General features: G+C 47.7%; 1 long non-coding RNA gene across 1 annotated transcript in view; it reads right to left on the bottom strand.

Moving 5' to 3' along the window:
• Positions 1–13703, bottom strand: part of LOC115098055 — a 78656-nt gene extending 64953 nt beyond the window's left edge. Inside the window, exon 1 of the long non-coding RNA XR_003858404.1 lies at positions 13564–13703. This is a non-coding gene — a long non-coding RNA (uncharacterized LOC115098055). The remainder of the gene's footprint in view (positions 1–13563) is intronic.
• Positions 13704–24875: the final 11172 nt, after the last annotated feature.

Here is a 24875-nt window from a genome sequence, read left to right on the forward strand (position 1 = left end):
TCGCAAGTCAGTCGTCGGATCCACTCTGTTACATCTCCAACAAGGAGCCAAGCCACTCCCGGACTACGTGATTGAATTTAAGAGTCTATCTTCAGAGCTTCACTGGGATCTAGAGTGTCTACATGTGATTTTCCTAGAGGGCATTAACCCCCGTATCAAGGATGAGTTGGCAGCACATGAATTACCTGACACCTTGGACTCACTTATAGACCTCACTGGGAGAATTGATCGTCGCCTGCATGAACGATCACAAGAGGTTAAGAGCCCTAAGAAACACTTCTCTGTGCGTATGTGTCCACGAGCCATACCTGCAGCACTGTTGTGTCTGTTGCTGCTCGACGCCCTCACTCCGCCCTCTCTACCTCTGTGGCAACTCCCTCCGGGTCTGATGGGCGGTTAGCTACCGCGCGTTCCCATGCCGTCTTCCTTCGGTGTCCCAAGACCGGCTCGACGCTGCGGATCCGCCATGTTGCCTGATGACATAGGCACGCGCGCACGCGTTCCCATTGATGTACCAGCAAGGGCGCGAACCTCGGGGGCGTCCCCCTGAATTGACGTCATCCACTTTCAATATATACATAAGGTCTCAGTATTTGTTAACGAATCGAGTTAGCAAGGACATGGACACGGATACGGATTCGTCCAAGCTACTCTGCCTCCTCGGACTTACCAGGGGTACGCGCTCCACGGGGGCCTTGCTCTCTTTTCTTTATTTCAGATTGCAGATAGGAACCGGTACTCGCTCCTCGAGGGCCCATGTTCCTGAACCCTCTGAAGATTCTCTACTATCTGGAAGCTATCGCAGATACAGACATTTGTGAGTTGCTATTTCAGATTGCAGATAGGAACCGGTACTCGCTCCTCGAGGATCTATGTTCCTGAATACTCTGGAGATACTCTACTGCCTGGAAGCTATCGCAGATACAGACATTTGTGAGTTACCTTCGCTCTCTCAGAGCTTTCCCTGGAACCAGGTACTCGCTCCTCGAGGGCCTAACCATTTCTAGCTACTGAGCTTCTTTAAGACTTTATGTGAGTTTTGCCATTCAGTTCTGGCTATGTACACTACATACCCTGTCTACTCACTATCTATAGTTTCTCTACAGCTCAGCAATCCTGGGAACACCGTTCCAGTACCTGAGGACTTCAGCCCTGCCAGGCATATCAGCTCACTACTACCACCTCTGGTGGTTCTACTAACCTGTCTAATAAAAGAACTATCTGTGTCTGTCTCCATACCCAAGCCTAGCCGGTGGTCCCTCTCATCTGCCCCTGTCATCTGCCATCAGCCCAAGGATTCACCTATCTATATTCCTCTACAGCTGAGTGCCCTCTCCAAGCACTCTGCTGGTAACAGTTTGCTACCTCCTCTTCTTTCAGGAGTCTGCAACACAGATTCATAACAGGATTACTAACTCCCTAGCAGATCCTTAACAAGATTACTACTCCTCCCTTCTTGAGGAGTAAAGCCTAACAGGATTGCTAACTCCTCCTTCCTTAGGAGTCATCACTATCTACTATCTGCTTGCTCCTCCCATCAGCATAGCAGATTCCTATCAAGATTGCTAACTCCTCACGGAATCTCTAACAAGATTGCTAACTCCTCCCACATCAAGAGCAGTACTATCCTGGGAATCAGCTTAAGGTATGGAATGTCAGTAACCCCATGGACCCGGCACACCTCGCCGCCTTGCAGGCTTATACCGGACCTGGCTCAACGCATCTCAGAACAGCAAGAAAACCTTGGAGAAACTTACTGCAGCATTTCATCAACTTCACACACAGAAGATACAAGGCACAGCTTCTACTCAAGAAAGTCGTTACAGAGGTAACTTTAAAGACAGCTGTTCCACTGGCGGCTCCTATTCGCTTCTCCGGAGAACTCCAGAAGACGCGGGGCTTTTTGAACCAGTGCAGCTTGCATTTCACCTTACAGCCTTCATTGTTTCCCATGGGCCTCTCTAAGACCTCCTACATCCTGTCATACTTGTATGGGAGAGCCTTGTCGTGGGCATCTACCTTGTGGGAATGCAAGGACCCTATCTTGCAGGACATAGAAGGATTTATGGACTTGTTTAGATCCGTTTTTGATGACCTTGCTCATATGTCTGTTGCCGGGTTTGCTTTAGTGGACTTGAAGCAAGGCAACAGATCTTTGGCTGAATTTGCCATAGAATTCAAGACTCTTGCAGCGGAACTTCGCTGGGACCCCAGATGTCTCAAGACTCTCTTCTGCAGAGACCTGGATACCCGCTTGAAAGATGAGCTGGCCACTCGCCAGACACCTGACTCACTGGAAGGATTGATAGCCTTAGCTACTCGGATTGATTGTCGGCTCCGAGACAAGGTGAAGCAACTCTGGCCTAAGGTGTTAACTAGGTTGAAACAGGCCAGTACCCTTCACCTAGGAAGGGCCCAGCAATTCCTGCTGTTGATAAAGATGAACCTATGCAATTTGGTCGTGGTCACTTGAACTAAAAGGAGAGAAGAATTCGGAAGAAACGCAGCCTGTGCATGTACTGAGGTCAGCCCGGCCATGATGTCCCTACATGCCTCTTTCATCCGGAGGAAACGGACGGGCCTAAGTCCCGCGGGAGGACTGTTCTTGGGCCATTCGGCGTTATCTCCTCCGCTCTCTTGTTCAGTCTCTGTGACTTATGAACCAGCTACGGTTCGTACCCCTGCCCTGTTGGACTCAGGGGCAGGAGGCAACTTTATTCTCAGACGTCTTGTGGTAGACCTGAGGAGTCTCTTCGTCAAACAAGAAGATCCTTTACTGCATCATAATTTGAAGTGGGCTTTGGACGTTCCTTTACATCGCCACTTCTCTTGAGGATCTTAATGACGTCCACAGCCATTCTACTCCTGGCTGCTGCTATACATAGCGGTTGCTATGTTCACCATGGCTAGATCGCGCTCTACATCTTTACCGTCTTCACGGACTGATATTCATAGTGGTTGCTATGTTCGCCGTGGCTAGATGGTGCTCTACATCTTTACCATCTTCACGGACTATAACTTAGAGATATCTGCTACTCTTATTTCACTCGGAAGTCGTGTCTGAAGGACTACAGCACAATTAGTTCCGAAGAAGATATCTCTAGCTACCAGCCTGTTTGGTTTGTTGGTGCTGCCACCATCTCTCTTCCAGTTTCATCTACAGAAGAGTTACCCAGAAGTGGGTTTTGGACATACCCCAACCTTGCCACTTCTGTTGAAGTTTCAGTGACATTAGAGCAGCTGAGTTATTGCTGTTGAATTCAACACTTTATCCAGTTACATGACTGAAGAGATTACCCTTAGTAGTGGGGTTGGACGTTCACCAACATTGCCACTTTCGCTAAAGTTTCACTGACGTCATAGCAGCTGAGCTATTGCTGCTGTATTCTACACCTCATTCCGTTACTCACTGAAGAGTTACCTTTAGACGTGGGGTTGGATGTACCCCACAAACCATCCAGAAATGGTTTAACTGGTTTATATTCACTAAACACAATTGTATAGCCACAAACAACTTATTTTTGTAGGCCCCTTACTGTTATGTACAGACCCTTAGAGTAAGGGGCCTACAAAAATAAGTTGTTTGTGGCTATACAATTGTGTTTAGTGAATATAAACCAGTTAAACCATTTCTGGAGGGTTGTTGCATACATATTGAGGTGACTGGAATACACTGTTGTGTTTGGTTGGATGTACCCCAACATCGCCACTTCCGTTGAAGTCTCAGTGGCGTCTATAGCAGTTTGCTATTGCTGCTAAATTCTAACATCTCTCATCCAGCATCATCTACTGGAGAGTCATCTTTAGAAGTGGACTTTGGACATTCTTATCATCATCACTTCTACTGAATTCCTCAGTGACATCCACAGCAGCTCTACCCATTGCTGCTGATAACATCATTACACTCTGAAAGATTCTTCCAAATCTCAAGATCCATCTGTCACCATTGCAGAAGACAAATTGGAGATCAGTTTTAAGAGATTCTGGATGTTCGCTACAGAGGCAAGAATTTTGAATACCTTCTGATTGGGAAGGCTTCGGCCCTGATTCATCACTTGGGAGCCTCAGACCAATATCTTGGATATAGAGATGCTACATCAGTTTCATCTCGCGCATCCTTTAATCCCTGGTACCCGAAGAGGAGATCGCCCTTTGAAGGGGGGTACTGTTGCGTCCGTCGCTGCTCGACGCCCTCACTCCGCCCTCTCTCCCTCTGTGGCGACTCCCTCCGGGTCTGATGGACGGTTAGCTGCCGCGGCGTCTCCATGCCTTCTTCTCCGGTGTCCCCAGACCAGCTCGACGCTGCGGATCCACCATGTTGCCTGATGACATAGGGCGCACGCGTGCGAGCATTCCTATTGATGTACCAGCAAGGGCGCGAACCTCGAGGGCGTCCCCCTGAATTGACGTCATCCACTTCCAATATATATATAAGGTCTCAGTATTTGTTAACGAATCGAGTTAGCAAGGACATGGACACGGATACGGATTCGTCCAAGCTACTCTGCCTCCTCGGACTTACCAGGGGTACCCGCTCCTCGGGGGCCTCGCTCTCTTTTCTTTATTTCAGATTGCAGATAGGAACCGGTACTCGCTCCTCGAGGGCCCATGTTCCTGAACCCTCTGAAGATTATCTACTGCCTGGAAGCTATTGCAGATACAGATATTTGTGAGTTACTATTTCAGATTGCAGATAGGAACCGGTACTCGCTCCTCGAGGGCCTATGTTCCTGAATACTCTGAAGATTCTCTACTGCCTGGAAGCTATCACAGATAAAACATTTGTGAGTTACCATCGCTCTCTCAGAGCTTTCCCTGGAACCAGGTACTCGCTCCTCGAGGGCCTAACCATTTCCAGCTACTGAGCTTCTTTAAGACTTTATGTGAGTTTTGCCATTCAGTTCTGGCTATGTAAACTACATAACCTGTCTACTCAATATCTATAGTTTCTCTACAGCTCAGCAACCCTGGGAATGCCATTCCAGTACCCGAGGGACTTCAGCCATGCCGGGCATATCAGCTCACTACTGCCACCTCTGGTGGTTCTACTAACCTGTCTAATAAAAGAACTATCTGTGTCTGTCTCCATACCCAAGCCTAGCCGGTGGTCCCTCTCAGGATATCCTCCTGGGGGTGCTGTCATCTGCCATCGGCCCAAGGATTCACCTATCTACATTCCTCTACAGCTGAGTGCCCTCTCCAAGCACTCCACTGGTAACAGTTTGCTACCTCCTCTTCTTTCAGGAGTCCGCAACACAGATTCATAACAGAATTACTAACTCCCTAGCAGATCCTTAACAAGATTACTACTCCTCCTTTCTTGAGGAGTAAAGCCTAACAGGATTGCTAACTCCTCCTTCCTTAGGAGTCATCACTATCTACTATCTGCTTGCTCCTCCCATCAGCATAGCAGATCCTATCAAGATTGCTAACTCCTCACGGAGTCTCTAACAAGATTGCTAACTCCTCCCACATCAGGAGTCTTCAGCAACAGATCCTAACAAGCACAGACCCAACCTACACCGAACCATGAAGAAGAATAAGCCATGCAATTAGGCCGCAGCCATCTAACCGCCAAGGAGAGGCGCTACCGTAAGAGAATGGGTCTCTGATATATTGCGGTCAACCAGGCATGCGGTTCAATCCTGCCCCATGTGTCCGTGAAACATGCAGACCTAGGATCTGCCGGAGGACTCTTCCTAGGTCTTACTACACCATCTCCTCCACTGATACTCCCAGTCTCGATCATCTCCGGGACCCTTGAATTCCAGACTCTAGCAATTGTCGATTCCGGAGCCGGTGGCAATCTTATACTCAAAAGTCTGGTAGAACATCTATTGATTCCTACCATTCTGACTTCCACTCCGCTGCTTCTCTCTTCTATACACGGCGAACCATTACTAGGAGAGGTATCCCATACCACACAACCAATTTGCCTGCGCACTGGTGCCCTTCATACTGAGACCATCTCATTTTTGGTTCTTGACAAGGCCATTCATCCTATAGTACTTGGCCTCCCGTGGCTGCAAGATCATGCACCCCAATTTGACTGGAGCACCATGGAACTTTCATGATGGGGTACAGCTTGTCATGATAAGTGCCTGAAGAGTGTAACTCCTATACCCTGCATGTCTACCACCGCTTCTCTCCCAAGTTTGCTGCCATAATACGTGTCCTTTCATGACGTGTTTTCAAAGAAAGTAGCTGATGTACTACCACCACACTGGTCTTTTGACTGTGCTATTAATCTAAAACCAGGCTCGGAGCCCCCTAGAGGAAGGGTATACCCACTTTCTCTGTCAGAGACTGAGGCCATGTTGGCCTATATCCGACATGATTCATCCGATCTTCCAAGTCACCTGCTGGCGCAGGATTCTTTTTTGTCGGCAAGGATGGATCCCTGCACCCATGTATAGACTACAGAGAACTAAACGAAATCACCATCAAGGACCGCTATCCCCTACCTCTGATCTCAGAGTTATTCGACAGACTCCAGGGAGCCAAGATTTTTACAAAACTGGATCTAAAAGGGGTGTATAATTTGGTCCACATTCGTCAAGGGGACAAGTGGAAAACGGCCTTTAATACCCGAGATGGCCATTTTGAGTTAATGGTCATGCCCTTTGGCCTGTGTAATGCTCCAGCCATATTCCAAAATATGATGAATGAGATTCTGCGAGATATGCTGTACCAATGCGTGGTTGTGTATTTAGACGACATACTAATTTTTTCCCAAGATCCGCAAAGCCATCAAGTGGATGTCACCAGAGTTCTGCAGAGACTACGGGATAACCGTTTCTATGCTAAGCTTGAAAAATGTGCCTTCCATCAAGAGTCTGTTCCCTTTTTGGGTTACATGGTGTCCAGTAGAGGGTTCCAGATGGAGCCACAAAAAACCAAAAGCATACAGGACTGACCTCAACCCACTGGCCTAAAAGCACTCCGCCGCTTCCTCAGCTTCACCAATTATTATCGCACATTCATCCCGCACTACTCCACCCTGACGGCACCACTCACTGCCATGACTAAGAAACGAGCCAGCCCTTCACAGTGGTCGCCTAAAGCAGTTGCTGCCTTTCAGACCCTCAAAGAAGCCTTCCTCAAAAAACCTTGCCTTCGCCACCCGGACCCTCGACGGCTGTTTATTGTCGAAGTTGATGCCTCCGATGTTGGAGTAGGAGCCGTGATCAGCCAGAACAGTGATACTCAGACACTGCACCCTTGCTCTTTTTTTTCCCGGCGTTTTACTCCAGCTGAGAGGAATTATGGTATAGGAGATAAAGAGCTATCGGCTATTAAGCTAGTATTTGAAGAGTGGCACCTGTGGCTTGAGGGGGCACAACATCAGATAACTGTATACATGGACCACAAAAATTTGGAATATCTGCGTCATGCACAGTGAATGAATCATCGACAAGCCAGATGGTCTTTGTTTTTTAAACTGGTTTGACTTCCCGCTTAAGTACCGTCCTGCTGACAAGAATGTCTGTGCAGGTGCCCTCGTGCGCTCTTTCTCTCCAGAGGATGTTCCTGATGAACCTCGCCATATCATCAGCCCTGAAAAGCTGATGCTGGCTGCTACTCATTCCGTTCCAGCCAGGAAGATGGTGGTGCCCCAGAGCCTAAGAAAGAAACTTCTGAAATGGGCTCATGATTTCCGATTGGCCAGTCACCCTGGGCAATTCCGTACACTATCCACATTACAGCGGTATTATTGGTGGCCTTCTATGAAGAGGACATACGCACGCACTTGGAATCTTGTGCCACTTGCGCAAGGCAGAAGCCTCTGGCCGGTCACCTCGGGGCCTCCTCCAGCCTTTACCAGCACCAGAAGAACCTTGGACGCACATCATGACGGATTTTGTCGTAGACCTGCCCATCTCAAGCGGAAACAACACTATATGGGTCACAGTTGATTGCTTCTCAAAAATGGTGCACTTCGTGGCCTTACCAGGGTTGCCATCTGCCCCAGAATTAGCCAAGCTGTTTATACAACTATCCTATCGGATAGAGGTGTACAGTTCACGGCTAAATTCTGGAGAGCCCTGAGTAAGAAATTTGATATTTCCCTAGACCTAACGTCAGCATACCATCCACAGTCAAATGGTCAAACCGAAAGAACAAATCGCACACTTAAGCAGTTCCTTCGCTCCTACATCAACTCACGACAAAGCGACTGGGCAGAATTACTTCCCTGGGCAGTGTTCACCTTGAATTTGCATCCATCAGCCGCTACTGGATCTACACCTTTCCAAATTGTGTATGGTCGTCAGTCATTACTTCCTTTACCCATACCTCTGTCGGTGTCATCACCTGCAGCCCAGGCTTCGGCTGAAGAGCTCCATCGACTCTGGAACCAAACCAAGGGCCTCCTTCAAAAAAGCAGGTCAACGGGCCAAGAAATGTTACAACGCTCATCACAGAGCAGCACCTCAATTTCAACCAGGAGACAAAGTATGGCTCAGCACCAAGTACCTCTGTCTCAAGCTGCCATCTCTCCGATTCGCTCCATGCTATATTGGCCTTTTCTCCATATTACATCGTCTGGGACCAGTAACTTACAGTCTGCAGTTACCCACTTCCATGAAAATTCACAATGCTTTCCACATATCCCTCTTGAAGCCGCTTATCCTCTCCGAGTTTTCTACCAAGACTCCAGATCCTCAACCTCTTAATGCCGAAGAGGACATTACATACCAAGTGAAGGACATTCTCGGTATTCGCAAACGTGGGAAGCACTGGGAGTACCTCATATCCTGGGAAGGATATGGACCAGAAGAAAATACCTGGGAGCCTGCAAAAAATATCCCCGATAAAGATTTGATTCACCAATTTCATCTAACTCATCCAAGGAAGCCGAAACCCCCGAGGAGGGGCCCTAAGAAGGGAGGTACTGTTGCGCCTGTCGGTTGCAGAGGGCTGCATCTCTGTTGCTCACCTCCTTTTTTCCTGCATCAGTAATTCTCAGACAATTGGCGACCTCTGCATGCCGCTCTCCTCAGCATTCCTGGGATGGTGTGGACAATCCTGTCCGCCATCATGAATCGGGAATTACCTAAGGCGCGCACGCGCGCACCAGGCGCCATCTTATACACGTCATGGCGGGAACCTCGGGGGCGACCCCTCCGCATGACGTCATCTGCCTGCGTGTATTTGAGCCAGCCGGTCTGAGCTACTTACGAGTTAGCAAGCACTTCCTTCCTGCTGAATTCCACTCCTTCAGAGACACTTTGTTCGCTACGCTGGACTCGTTCCTGACCCAGAGACTTGAACGCCTTAGGTACCCGCTCCTCGGGGGCCTTGTCATGTTCTGGCTATCCGCTCCTCGGAGGGCCTTCCTGCCTGGAGTCTCTCTACATCTACTTTGTCTGGTTCAGCCTTGTGACTTCGCTACCTTCAGCTGACGGAACCTCCAGTGTACCCCGTGCCTCGGGACACTACCTTGATCGCCTCAGCAACCTTCCTTGTACATTTCAGAGTGAGTACCTTCTGCTATTCAGCTCTACTGACCTCCTGCTCTATTCTCAACACTCTCCTATGATTCTTGGCGTACCCCGCGCTGTGGGCCACTACCGGATCAATACAGGAAGTTTCATCGAAGGAGGGATTCCCCGGTGTACCCCGCTCTACGGACCACTACCGGGGATATCATCATTGAGCTACCCATTCCTCTGGACTGTGTCTCTCTCTTCCCACATGGTGGGTTTCTCTACATTCCAGTACAATAAAGTCTCTTGCTGTTGTGTCCGTCTCAGCTAAGGCCACACCTATCGTGGTGAGTCCCCACAGAGCTTCTCCCTGTGGGTGGAGTCAGCTCTCACCCCGATCCAGGTTCAACAAACATAACAGATCATAACACTTACTCTTAACTCCAATCCAGAATCCCTAAAGCTAAACACAACTACAAACCCAATGCTAACTCCTAGTACAGGAGACAACTTTACAAAATGATTGGGAGTGTTAAAACTCAACACAAATTAACCCTCACTGGACACAGTGAGTGAGTTTGCTTAATACTGGGCAGAGCCAGTGAACCTACACAGCTGGCACCTGTGACCTAACCACTAGTTCTAGCCCTAAACCTGTTGTGTCTGAAGGTGGACCCTTAGCCGAGGAGAGGTTGGTGCTACCTATAGGGGGCTACCTATAGATCCTCGTTGTCGGGAGGATCTATACCAGCCCACATTCCCCGCAGGTTGGGTGCCGGGGGCCGGCAAGACTTAGGAGCGGGTCTCCCAGGAGGCAGATTCTGAACATGAGAGGCAAAGGCAGGTCAGGCGGTCTGAAGGTCAGGGCAGGCGGCGAGTAGGAGGATCCAAGGACGGGCTAGAGGTCAAGGCAGGCGGCTGGTAGCAGAAACGGTGAGCAGGCAGACGGTCGTGGCAGGCAGCAGGCAAAGGTGAAATCCAGGGGCGAACCAAGTCAGGAACCAGAAGAGCAAGCCAGGGGGACGAGGAGTCGGAGCAGGAACAGGAGCACACAGAGGCTGGAACCCACGGAGGCTGGAAACCCACGGAGCAACTCACAACTCTAGGCAGAGCGAGACCTGTTGCTGAGGTGAAGGTAAGGCAGCAGGAGCTGCCTTAAGTAGGTCCCGGGGTGGGCCACACATCTGGGTCCCGCGGGTGGTGTCCTTCCGCTGCGGCCCCTTTAAGAATGGGAAGTGCCGCGTGTGCATGTCTAGAAGCGGCTGCGGCTGGCAGTGCGGCAGCAGTGGGGCCAGCTCCCCGCTGCACCAATGAAGGAAGAGGCCTTGCTGTACGGGAGTGGCGGAGTGGGCCCGGACCTGCTCGGGGCCATCCCACGGCCAGCTACCACAACAAAACCTACTCTTATAAAACCTTTCTTCCAGTGCAACATTTTTCAATGGTTTTCTGACATGTTCCAAAATCTTCCTTCTAAAACTTGGTTCTCAGATGAACACACACAGTCAGTTCCATGGAACAAGACAATCCAAGCCGCAGGCTCTCAAAGAGATTCAGAAACAGTGCTTTCTTTCTTGATAAAAAGGATGCATGTGTTTTTTTGAGGGACCACAAGGCAAATCAAGCAAGTGGAGGAAAAAGGTGCCAGGACTCAGTACCAGCAAATACCCCCTGAAAAAAATGCTTTTTAGAAACATACTCTACCCTTGTTCTTACCTCCTGCAGTACCACAGGCTTTACCCTCACATCCCTCTCAGTCAGGATCGCCTGCAGCCATCTCTGGTTTTCTTAAATCCCATTACTGTTGCCCATATCACTTCTACCAAGAAGTTGTTCTAAATGGCCATCGCCCTTTCTGGAATAAATACTTCCTTAAGGTTACTCCTCCTGAGTCCATTAGACTTTTGATATGCGACTGCAGGGGGTGCAGTCGCATATCAAAAGTCTAATGACCCATTGCTCTAGAACCTCCTGTCTAGTGAAAGATGCCCCCAGCAGGACTAGCAACCAAGTGGGACACAGGTGGTCTAAAGAAAAGCAAACTGTAGGGTAGAAAGAGTTACACGAGAAGTGGGCTAGGAGAACTGATCTAGGGCCTCCGAGTTCATGACCCCATGTTCTCGCTGCATTTCACTATGAGCTATGGCTTGATTAGTAGTTCCCCATGGCTGTAGGTCATCCGGGAGGAGCTGAACCAGTCCTGGTTTTCCCCCCACTGTTTGCTGCAAAGAATTTTAGTTGCAGTTTCTCTAAGACTTGAGTCCTTGAATGCCATAGTCAGGACAATGCCAGGACTGGCTCAGCCCTTCCCTGATGACATGGAGTCACCTGGCCATCTAATTTCCTCCATACATATCCTACAGTATTCATGTGTGCAATTAAGTTTCACCCGAAAGCAACTGGAATACACTGCAATAATTGTTTACTTCTTACTGAAAAAAAGACCCAAACCTATTTCCACCTTCCCACCACCTCATGTTACAGTTTCTCTCTTCACCATTCTGGAAGCCTATTATTGCAGCTCTCCATAGACATTTGTAGTGACCTGTCACTGTTGTCTAACCCACTTTTTCAATACACTATCAGATTTCACTCTCTGCCAATCTTGGTTTTGAGAGCAATGATCCATCAAACGCCAACTAGGAAATCTTTTTTTTTTTTTTAATATAATGATGGTGGCAGGGGTGGGAGCGTCAAAGCCAGCATCAACAGAAGGTACAAGGGCCACCAACTTTCAAGCCTTCAGGGTCAACTGCCTCATTCAAAAAACTTTCTGTGGCTTTTACATGAAAAAGGTGAATTTTCTTAGGACCCAAATGGGCCAGTTCCACTGTTTTAGAGGTGCTCAATTTTCCTAATCGTATGCAGTGTTACCCTGAAGCACTATCCACCCCTGAAAAGGTGGAAAATCTCATCTAAATGTAAACTTCTTTTCTCTATCATCTGAAAACTCCACCCTTTCTAAGAAAAGGGCCTGTCACTTCTGAATCTTAAAAATTCATTTTTTAAAAATTATGCATTAACAAGTGCAGAGGTTCTCCCCGGTCAGGCTGCATTCCTTTTGCAGGCTTAAAAAGCTAAAAAAAAACAAAAACCACCCTACCATTTTGAGTTGAAGGGATGTGAAAGTCCCAGCAAATCGTCTGACATTTAAATAAGCATCAGGAAGGCGCTGATAGCTTTCTGTTCATTTATAAATACAGAACAGAAAATCACAGGCTCACCTTAGAATATTTAGACTTTTGTGGGTCAGATTTAAGGCAAAACAACAAAAGCACAAAAACCCCTCAAATTATCTTGCTCACACAACACTGAAACATCACATCATTGGCCCCCCCCCCACACACACACACACAAAAGATTTTATTTCTTGCATCTACTGGGAAGAAAAAATATTGTTTTAGCAGAGCACCACAGGACTTTTTTGCAGCAAAAGTTTTTTTTGTTTTTTTTTTTTGCTAAGCCCTTTTTCCCCCCTGCAGAAATTGCGGGCAGTGAAATCGCTGGGCGAAAGGCAGGCGGGTGAGCTGGAAGAGAGGAGCCAGCCCTTCCATCCTTTCCAGATCTACAAAGCCTGGCACGGCCCTGCTGTATTCCGTGAGAGTCCCCTGTAGGCACCATCACCTCTATCTAAGCCGCTTTGGCCAGTCCCTTTTGGAGAGGTGGGTGGCCAGCTAGCTGCCCTTTACAAGTCAGTGCGCTACGGAAGTCTATAAAGATGACTATGTTTCTTTGATTGTGTTCTGTGTTGAATGCATTGTAGCCCGCCTAGTGCCTTTGATCAGACAGGCAGCCAGAAAGAGAAGTTATAAATAAATAACCACCTCCAGCACTCCTGGCTTCAAATAGATTTGTTTTCGAATTTAATCAGCATATGGTAGGAGTAAAATTTGATGCCTGCATCCTTTTCCTTCTGTTTCATGCTACTGGTTTAATGTATTATTAATACACACTACAGAAAGAATGTTCTTTTGAAGTGTAAGTCGGGAGTGCACCAGCTGGGATGCATAATTGTACAGTATCAACTTTTCAGTTACTTTCCCCTATCATTGACTAACAACTTCCTCCTCCCACCCCCTCCCCCTCCCCCACCCCACAAATAAAGAGTAAACATTGTCTACTCTTTTTGGCAGCTTACCTGGGCAAACTGCTAATAAGCAGTAACTTAGGAGCAAAATCACATGAATCCTTTGTACAGCCATGCTGAGAAGGGAGTGCAGGTGCTTTCAGTGAGAGTTAAATGAGGTGTTAAGCAAACATTGGGGGAAAAAAAAAACACTTCTGTATATCCTTGTAGGAAGGATGTACTGTTTGTGCAGGTGGGTGGAGGAATCTGTTCATATAACCTATACTGTATATGTTTTTATGCTGTTGATGGAGAGCGCCACCTACTGGCAGGTGGTGGTGAGATCACTCTCCAAATGTCATTCACCATCCCCCACAATTAGCCAGACCATGTTTTGGCCCTTGTGGCAAATTCACTATTTTGGAACTGGAGGTGAGCATGGTAAAACGGAAAACTGATAGATGAAAGCAGTCTGGGGTGATGACATAAAAGTAAAAATTGGTCAAGATCCGGAAACTGTAAAACAGAGAGGAAAGTGGAGAGAAGAAAGGGCTGATCCATAATAATTATTACCAACCTTGGCCTTAAGAGTGGTACCAGATAACAAGTATGTGGGCTAAGGCTGCAGAACATCTGAAGAAAGGACCCCTGTGGTCTCAAAAGCTCATGTACAGCTTCAGTCTGCATAATTCTTGTAAGTTCAATACCGGGTATCACAATCTGCAAGAAATCCAGTTTTATACTGGCGTAATACTGCTACTAGCATGCTGCACTAGCATTACAGCAGGTAATACCTTCCTTCCCCCTCCCCCCATTAGCAAACCTCCCTCCCCATGCGCTAATTTCGCTCTAATAGTGCATACTGCTACTGTTCCTAGTTATGTTATGTTATATTATCCAAGTTGTTCACTCCCTTGTTCATTGTAAGACATATGTTGTCATTGTTTTCTACTTGTTATAATGTAAACCGGAGTGATAAGTAATTCTGTTACCTAAACTTCGGTATAAAAAAAGTTATAAATAAATAAATAAATAAATAAATAATAAGGGAAATGCCCTAAGCGTATATCTCTCAGGTATTACCAGAAATTTCTATAAAAATAAGTGCTAGGAGCACAATTATTTTTATTTAAATGTTCATCTATCTAGAAATTATGAGAACAATTGTGAGTGTCCCCACAAACTGATTTTCAAAGAGAAACTCCCTCCTTTCAAAGGGTGGCAATCCCTTCGTAGGCATCACGGAGCTCAGTGCTGGGCAAAATGAAAAAGCAACCTGCATCCAAGCCAGCAGGGCAATTGGCACTGACGAAATAATACTGATCCCTGGTGCTGGCGCACTGTTGATACAAAGAACCTTGACATTTTCTGGTGGATTGAGCCTGGGAGCCATTAACCCATCAATCCCTTGAGCTGCCCACATATTGGGCCCCGGATCTGTCAACATATCAAGCCCCAGACATACATTGGGCCCAAACACCATTGATGCCATTGAGCCCTGATGCCATTTGGCTCTGGCAATGCTTCCTCCCTCAGCTCCGTCAATGTATTGAGGCTGAGAGCTGTCTATGCCTTAAGCCTTGGAATCTGGATTGATGTCATCGAGGCACCAGTCCTTAGTGCTCCTGACACAGCTGTTTCTTAAATTAGCGAAACTCTCACCAGTCCCATTGACACTTTCCAGCAGGCTAGAAGGAGACATGTTCCACTTACTACCTCCTATTTCTAAGGCTATGTCACCATCAAAACTTCTAAAACAGCTTCACCTGGTGTCCTTGATCTCCATGCATCATCCGGGATAGCTGAAATAAAGTCTAGAGGGCCTTCAAAAACAACCTATTCTTGTTTCAGAAGAGGATGTTCCATCCCAACATCTGGCCAGTGGGCATGACAGCCCTTAGACTAAGGGGAAGAATTGAAGACTTCCTTTGCCTCCCTGGTAGCTAAAGACCAGGAGGGCACTCTTTAGCTTCTCTTCTCCAGGGTATCACGTTCCCTCAAGAGGAACCCCATGCCCAGGGACATCCCCACGGATGGATTCTAGCTCTCGCAGTGGAGTCCAGCCAATCAGAGGACTTTCCCCAAGAATACTCCCCTCCAAGGCAACTGAGGACCCCAATTCAGTCGCATCATCATTGGGGCCCTGGGTCAATATCTCATTTTTCCTTGGATCAGGACAAGGATCAACGGAAATTCCTTCGGACCCCTTAACTGAGCCTCCAGAGCATTTTGAGGCTGCCCGGGGACCTCTCCTGTTCCATATTTCTAGATAAGTTGGGTAAAGACGCTAGGAGTCAATGTCCATAAGGACAAGGATTCTCAAAACAAAAGTCTTCCAGCCTTCTCTGGATCACTCGGGTAGAACTGGCAGCAATTCCAGTATATTCAATTATACAAGAATTACAGACAAGAATGTGGGAAACTCTGATTTCTTGTGCTCCAGTAGCCAGACTACTCAATTTGAAGCATAGCATCTAGAAAACTCCATGCTTATTGTGGAATCAGAGCTAAAAGCAAACTAGAAAACAAAAGTGGTGTCTTGGGAGCAGCCTATGGCTTGGGAATTTGCCAAAGGACAGAGTGGCTGGACTCTGTCTATATTTTCTTATTACACACAAAGGAAAACAAGCAAAACAGGCCTGCTTACCTCAACAGTCTGTCAAAGAAAACTCACAGCAAAATCAGATGTAGATAGTTTTAGTATAAGCCACAAAAATCAATAGAATAGCGCTATAAAATTTCATTGGACCTTATCTTAGATAACTCAATAATTGAAAAACGATTAAATCAACATATCCATCATTTAATAACAGTTGCTTGTAGAAATATTTTTCGGTCCCCCGACACGGACCATGTTTCGCCACATGGGCTGCGTCGGGAAGGACAAAAGCCCAGAGGTAAAACTAATAACAAATAAAAAGGAAGGATCAAAACAATGCTGTAATGAGAAACCATAAAAACAACAAGGACACCAACAACACAAGAAAATATAGCCATAAACATCAAACATTCATAATACATATAAATGTGATTACATAAAAACTGGATGACTAACATAATTATAAATAATAGTGAAAATATAATTGTACAAATGTAATCACAGACAAAAATGTATATCCTTGTAGGGAGGATATGCTGTTTAATGCAATGCCGGATTTTCAAGGAATAAATTAAAGTCTTCATATGATCAAAAACTGTTATGTGCCTGGGCGTCTTGCGGCAGCATGGCTGAGGCCTAGTCAGGCCCGCAGCCTCCTTTGCGGCGTTCCCTCAGCAAGGGAGACGCTGCCGATGTCGGTGCAGGCCCTGCCTCTACGCGAACACGCGCACAGGGGCTCAGCCATTTAAAGGGACCAGCGCGGGAATACCCTGCCTTGCCTCAGGACATGACGTAAGACGCTGTCAGTATTTAAACTGGCTTGACAGCATATCAGTGCATCGAGGTTCACTCTGGTTTAGAGTTGCTAGTTGCTGTTCCTGACTTCGGCTTTCGGCCACTGGCTTCTGACTTCGGCTTTTGTCCACTGGCTTCTGACCCCGGCTTTCGTCCACTGGCTTCTGACTCCAGCCTTCATCTACTGGTTCCTGACTTTGGCATTCATCCAGGAGGTCTTGCCTAAGTCCAAGCGGCTCGGGTCCTCACGAGCTCCTCTCGGGGGAACTGTGAGCTTCCAGTGGTGAAGTTCCAGTTGGCCTTCTGGCTCCAGCTTCTTCTCCTTCATCAGGAAACTGACTCGCAGGAGACCGCTTGTAAGTCCAAGTCCTGGGGGGACCTCGGGTCTCCAGTGGTGAAGATCCTCCTAGTCTCCTGCCTGTGTCACCTCCCGGCTTTGACATCCACTGTGTACCTCCACAATGCGCCATCATCTGTCCAAGTTGGCTCAAGGGTCCACAAATCCAACAGTTTGCAATGCCATGGACCCAGCGGACGTGGCAGGCTTAAAAGCCATCCCCAGAATTGCCAAGCGTCTGCAGCAACAGTAAGTCTATCTCTATGCTCTGATGGTGATCGTAGAGAGACTGGCCAATCGGATTGATGGAACACCTGCACTGGTACCTCCTGCACCAGTTGCCACGGCTGACCCCAGACAGGCAACGCCCACACAGCTCCCGGCAACTTCATGGTACTCGGGGGAAGCAAAGTACTGCCGCGGATTCCTCAATCAGTGCTATATCCGATTCAATCTGCTGCCCTCCCAGTTCTCTACAGAACAGATCAAAACCAGTTACATTATCTCTTTGCTGGACGGGAAACTCCTGGCCTGGGCCAGGGGGGTCTTTACGCTCCCGGGAAAAGCTGAACTTTTCCCGGGAGCGTAAAGACCCCCTTCTTGGGAATCTGGAACAGTTTGTCTCAGCCTTTTGACATATCTTCAATGAGCCTTCTCGTAGACCCACTGCCGCCTCTGAGCCACTCCAGCTCGCCAAGGCAATCGGTCTCTTGCCGAGTATGCGGTGGAAATCCGTACCCTGGCAGCCGGGCTAGACTAGAGGGGTGACAGTCTCCACGCCATATTCTTGGAAGGTATCTCTTCAAGACTCCAAGACGAGCTAGCGGCGAGGGACCTTCCGGATGACCTGAATAGCCTGATTGATCTGGCTGGGCAGGTTGACCGCCGAATCCAACGCCGCTTTCGTGAAGGGAAGTCCGGTCGTAAACCCAGTAACTCGGGGTCTACATTTCCCTGACCGGTACCCTCCTCCTCTGCCTCTCCCGGAGACCAAGGCGTTGAGCCTATGCAATTGGGTCGAGGTCCGATCTCGCAGGAAGATAGAAGACGGCGCCACACTCAGGGCCTGTGCCTATATTGCGGCAGCAAGGGGCACTTCCTAGCTCGATGTGGTGAGCGGCTAGGAAACGCCAGAACCTAGGGATCATTGGGGAGCTGACCCTAGGTAATACAAGTTCCGCTTCCTCATGCACTGTACCGGTTACCCTTGTCTACCCCAGGGGTACGTTTGATACACTGGCTTTGGTCGACTCCGGAGCAAAGGGAATTTCATCCTCGAAGACCTCGTCTGGCCGTTGCAGATTGGGGTCCAACCCCGAATTCCTCCTGTCCGGGTATCTTCCATTCACGGTACTCTCCTCCCGGGGAGTATTTCTACCTGCACCAAGCCCTTGATTCTTCACACTGGCCTCTTACACGTGGAAGAAATCTCTTTCCTTATACTGGAGAAGTCCATGCACCCTGTCATCTTGGGCTTGCCCTGGCTGCAGAAACATTCCCCATTTATACATTGGGATACACTTCAGATTGCATCTTGGGGCCAGTCTTGTTTCAACTCCTGCCTGACAGATATTCCTCGTCCCAGTGTGCCTCTCTTGACCACACCCATGGCACTCCCGCCACAGTACCAAGATTTTGAAGATGTCTTCTCTAAGGAGAAAGCTGAACTTTTCCCGGAACACCGGCCCTTTGACTGTGCCATAAACACGGTCCCTGGCACCACGCCTCCCAGGGGTCAGGTTTACCCCTTGTCGCTCCCGGAAACTCGGTCCATATATTCATACATTCAGGAGAATTTGGAAAGAGGCTTAATTTGGCCCTCTAATTCCCCCGCCAAGGCCGGATTCTTCTTTGTGGCCAAGAAGGATGGGTCACTCCGACCCTGCATCGATTATCACGGCCTCAACGCCATCACACGGTGGGACAGGTACCCTCTTCTTCTGATTCCAGAGTTACTAGACTGGCTGCAAGGAGGTAAGGTCTTTACCAAGCTGGACCTCCGGGGTGCGTACAATTTGGTACGGATACGACCCAGCGACAAATGGAAGACCGCATTCAATACTAGAGACGGGCACTACGAATATTTGGTCATGCCCTTGGCTTATGCAACGCCCCTGCGGTCTTTCAAAACCTTATGAATGAGGTCTTGAGGGATATGTTGCATACCTCGGTCATAGTGTACTTCAACTATGTGTTGGTGTATTCTAAAGATTTGTCCTCGCACCGCGTACAAGTGCGGCAATTACTACAGAAACTTCGGGACAATCGTCTCTTTGCCATGTTAGAGAAGTGCCAGTTCGAGCAGGAATCCTTGCCTTTCCTTGGATATACAGTCTCATCCACGGGCTTCTATATGGACCCTGATAAAGTGGCGGCCATTCGGGATTGGCCACAGCCGGTAGGGGTCAAGGCCCTACAACGCTTCCTGGGCTTCATTAATTTCTATCGCCAGTTCATACCCCATTACTCCCGGATGGTGGCACCGCTCACAGCCCTTACCAGGAAGAGTGCCGATGCGAAGAACTGGTCCCCGACTGTTGCGGTCCAGCCCGCGAGGCTTGCGTCCCGGCCCTTACCTCTGAGGTCTTCCCAGCTAGCAGTGAAGCAGAGTCGGATCCTGGGCGTCTCCGCGGGGGAGACGCCATTGCTGGCCAGCCTCTAGGCGCGCACACACGGCTGCCCCGCACCTTTCTAGACAGTTTCCCGCCCGAGGACGGCTCCGCCCCCAGTCTGACGTCAGACACCGCGGCCTACTTAGGGTCTCCGCAGACTCCTGATCAGCGCCTTGCAACAGGGTTCCTTCGGTCCCCCGTTGCCTCGAGCCCCGGAGTTCGCTAGTGCTCTTGCCACTCTGTCCTTGCCTGCCTGCCTGCTGTGCTGGTACTTAAGAACATAAGAAAAAGCCATACTGGGTCAGACCAAGGGTCCATCAAGCCCAGCATCCTGTTTCCAACAGTGGCCAATCCAGGCCATAAGAACCTGGCAAGTACCCAAAAACCAAGTCTATTCCATGTAACCATTGCTAATGGCAGTGGCTATTCTCTAAGTGAACTTAATAGCAGGTAATGGACTTCTCCTCCAAGAACTTATCCAATCCTTTTTTAAACACAGCTATACTAACTGCACTAACCACATTCTCTGGCAACAAATTCCAGAGTTTAATTGTGCGTTGAGTAAAAAAGAACTTTCTCCGATTAGTTTTAAATGTGCCCCATGCTAACTTCATGGAGTGCCCCCTAGTCTTTCTACTATCCGAAAGAGTAAATAACCGATTCACATGTACCCGTTCTAGACCTCTCATGATTTTAAACACCTCTATCATATCCCCCCTCAGTCGTCTCTTCACCAAGCTGAAAAGTCCTAACCTCTTTAGTCTTTCCTCATAGGGGAGTTGTTCCATTCCCCTTATCATTTTGGTAGCCCTTCTCTGTACCTTCTCCATCACAATTATATCTTTTTTGAGATGCGGCGACCAGAATTGTACACAGTATTCAAGGTGCGGTCTCACCATGGAGCGATACAGAGGCATTATGACATTTTCCGTTTTATTCATCATTCCTTTTCTAATAATTCCCAACATTCTGTTTGCTTTTTTGACTGCTGCAGCACACTGCACCGATGATTTCAATGTGTTATCCACTATGACACCTAGATCTCTTTCTTGGGTTGTAGCACCTAATATGGAACCCAACAGTGTGTAATTATAGCATGGGTTATTTTTCCCTATATGCATCACCTTGCACTTATCCACATTAAATTTCATCTGCCATTTGGATGCCCAATTTTCCAGTCTCACAAGGTCTTCCAGCAATTTATCACAATCTGCTTGTGATTTAACTACTCTGAACAATTTTGTGTCATCTGCAAATTTGATTATCTCACTTGTCGTATTTCTTTCCAGATCATTTATAAATATATTGAACAGTAAGTGTCCCAATACAGATCCCTGAGGCACTCCACTGTCCACTCCCTTCCACTGAGAAAATTGCCCATTTAATCCTACTCTCTGTTTCCTGTCTTTTAGCCAGTTTGCAATACACGAAAGAACATCGCTACCTATCCCATGACTTTTTACTTTTCCTAGAAGCCTCTCATGAGGAACTTTGTCAAACGCCTTCTGAAAATCCAAGTATACTATATCTACCGGTTCACCTTTATCCACATGTTTATTAACTCCTTCAAAAAAGTGAAGCAGATTTGTGAGGCAAGACTTGCCCTGGGTAAAGCCATGCTGACTTTGTTCCATTAAACCATGTCTTTCTATATGTTCTGTGATTTTGATGTTTAGAACACTTTCCACTATTTTTCCTGGCACTGAAGTCAGGCTAACCGGTCTGTAGTTTCCCGGATCGCCCCTGGAGCCCTTTTTAAATATTGGGGTTACATTTGCTATCCTCCAGTCTTCAGGTACAATGGATGATTTTAATGATAAGTTACAAATTTTTACTAATAGGTCTGAAATTTCATTTTTTAGTTCCTTCAGAACTCTGGGGTGTATACCATCCGGTCCAGGTGATTTACTACTCTTCAGTTTGTCAATCAGGCCTACCACATCTTCTAGGTTCACCGTGATTTGATTCAGTCCATCTGAATCATTACCTATGAAAACCTTCTCCATTATGGGTACCTCCCCAACATCCTCTTCAGTAAACACCGAAGCAAAGAAATCATTTAATCTTTCCGCGATGGCCTTATCTTCTCTAAGTGCCCCTTTAACCCCTCGATCATCTAAGGGTCCAACTGACTCCCTCACAGGCTTTCTGCTTTGGATATATTTAAAAAAGTTTTTACTGTGAGTTTTTGCCTCTACAGCCAACTTCTTTTCAAATTCTCTCTTAGCCTGTCTTATCAATGTCTTACATTTAACTTGCCAATGTTTATGCTTTATCCTATTTTCTTCTGTTGGATCCTTCTTCCAATTTTTGAATGAAGATCTTTTTGCTAAAATAGCTTCTTTCACCTCCCCTTTTAACCATGCCGGTAATCGTTTTGCCTTCTTTCCACCTTTCTTAATGTGTGGAATACATCTGGACTGTGCTTCTAGAATGGTATTTTTTAACAATGACCACGCCTCTTGGACATTTTTTACTTTTGTAGCTGCTCCTTTCTCCTTGCTCCTTGCTCTCTCGTACTGGCTTCTTCCTTTCCAGCTTGTGCCTTCCAGGGTTCCAGCCTGCCTACAGCCCGAGCCTGGTTCCAGCCTGTCTACAGCCCGGGTCTGGTTCCAGCCTGCCTTCAGCCCAAGCCTGGTTCCTGCCTGCCTACAGCCCAAGTCTGGTTCCTTCCAGCTTCAGCCAAGCCTGGTTCCTGCCTGCCTACAGCCCGAGCCTGGTTCCTTCCAGCTTCAGCCAAGCCTGGTTCCTGCCTGCTTCCGCTCCACCGGCCGCCGTACCTGTCCAAGATCCAACTCCAGCCTGTCTAGTTGAGACCAGTGAAGTCCTTCCCAAGTCTCCTGCAGGCCAGCCCAAGGGTCCACTAGTCTTATAGTTCACAACAGATTGCAAGGCCATGGACTCGGCAGACGCCCCAGAGTCCCAGGATCGTCCTGGGCTACACCAACAATTGCAATAACAACAACAGTACCTGGACGTACTCGCCGGCTCCCTGGGGCAACTGGTTGCCAGAATGAACATAAGAACATAAGAAAATGCCATACTGGGTCAGACCAAGGGTCCATCAAGCCCAGCATCCTGTTTCCAACAGTAGCCAATCCAGGCCATAAGAACTTGGCAAGTACCCAAAAACTAAGTCTATTCCATGTTTCCATGGCTAATGGCAGTGATTATTCTCTAAGTGAACTTAATAGCAGGTAATGGACTTCTCCTCAAAGAACTTATCCAATCCTTTTTTAAACACAGCTATACTAACTGCACTAACCACATCCTCTGGCAACAAATTCCAGAGTTTAATTGTGCGTTGAGTAAAAATGAACTTTCTCCGATTAGTTTTAAATGTGCCCCATGCTAACTTCATGGAGTGCCCCCTAGTCTTTCTACTATCCGAAAGAGTAAATAACAGATTCACATCTACCCGTTCTAGACCTCTCATGAGTTTAAACATCTCTATCATATCCCCCCTCAGTCGTCTCTTCTCCAAGCAGAAAAGTCCTAACCTCTTTAGTCTTTCCTCATAGGGGAGTTGTTTCATTCCCCTTATCATTTTGGTAGCCCTTCTCTGTACCTTCTCCATTGCAATTATATCTTTTTTGAGATGCGGCGACCAGAATTCTACACAGTATTCAAGGTGGAGCGATGGAGCGATACAGAGGCATTATGACATTTTCCGTTTTGTTCACCATTCCCTTTCTAATAATTCCCAACATTCTGTTTGCTTTTTTGACTGCCGCAGCACACTGAACTGACGATTTCAATGTGTTATCCACTATGACACCTAGATCTCTTCTTGGGTTGTAGCACCTAATATGGAACCCAACATTGTGTAATTATAGCATGGGTTATTTTTCCCTATATGCATCACCTTGCACTTATCCACATTAAATTTCATCTGCCATTTGGATGCCCAATTTTCCAGTCTCACAAGGTCTTCCTGCAATTTATCACAATCTGCTTGTGATTTAACTACTCTGAACAATTTTGTGTCATCTGCAAATTTGATTATCTCACTCGTCGTATTTCTTTCCAGATCATTTATAAATATATTGAAAAATAAGGGTCCCAATACAGATCCCTGAGGCACTTCACTGTCCACTCCCTTCCACTGAGAAAATTGTCCATTTAATCCTACTCTCTGTTTCCTGTCTTTTAGCCAGTTTGCAATCCACGAAAGGACATCACCACCTATCCCATGACTTTTTACTTTTCCTAGAAGCCTCTCATAGGAACTTTGTCAAACGCCTTCTGAAAATCCAAGTATACTATATCTACCGGTTCACCTTTATCCACATGTTTATTAACTCCTTCAAAAAAGTGAAGCAGATTTGTGAGGCAAGACTTGCCTTGGGTGGACTCAGGTCCTTCCTTGCCCGCCACCTCGATGACCCAACTGCTGGCACCCTCGAGCTATGCCGGAGACACTAGGACTTGTCGAGGATTTTTAAATCAGTGCTTCATCCGCTTCTCCCTATTGCCCCGCCAGTTCCCCAACGATTCAGTCAAAGTGGCATACATCCTGTCTTTGCTCGACGGGAGGGCCCTGGTTTTGGCCTCTCCCCTTTGGGAGAACATTGACCCAGCCCTGAATGATCTACAGCGATTCATCCTTATCTTCAAGCAGACATTCGATGGAACCTGCCCGCCGGGCGATACTGCCACCTCGGACCTCTTGCAGCTGCGTCAAGGGACCCGCTCCCTAGCTGAGTATGCCATGGAATTTAGGACCCTCGCCCAGGAGGTGGGGTGGCAAGATGGTAGCCCTCAGGGCAATCTTCTTGGAAGGTCTCGCCGGCGAATTAAGGATGAGATCGCGGCCCGAGAGATCCCAGAAGACCTCAGTGCCCTGATAGAGATGGCCGCTCAGATCGAACTCGCCTGCAGCAAAAGGCACAGGAATCCCGCCAGAGGAGAACCAGTCCCGCCACGTGCTTCACCATGACCGCCTCCCGCCACAGAGGGCCCCTCGTCCTGAGGTTTCCCGCTTCTGAGCCCATGCAATTGGGCCGTGCTCCTCTCTCCAAGGAGGAGAGACAGCGACGAT

Source organism: Rhinatrema bivittatum, chromosome 8 (genome assembly GCF_901001135.1).
Source record: "Rhinatrema bivittatum chromosome 8, aRhiBiv1.1, whole genome shotgun sequence".
Taxonomy (NCBI): domain Eukaryota; kingdom Metazoa; phylum Chordata; class Amphibia; order Gymnophiona; family Rhinatrematidae; genus Rhinatrema; species Rhinatrema bivittatum.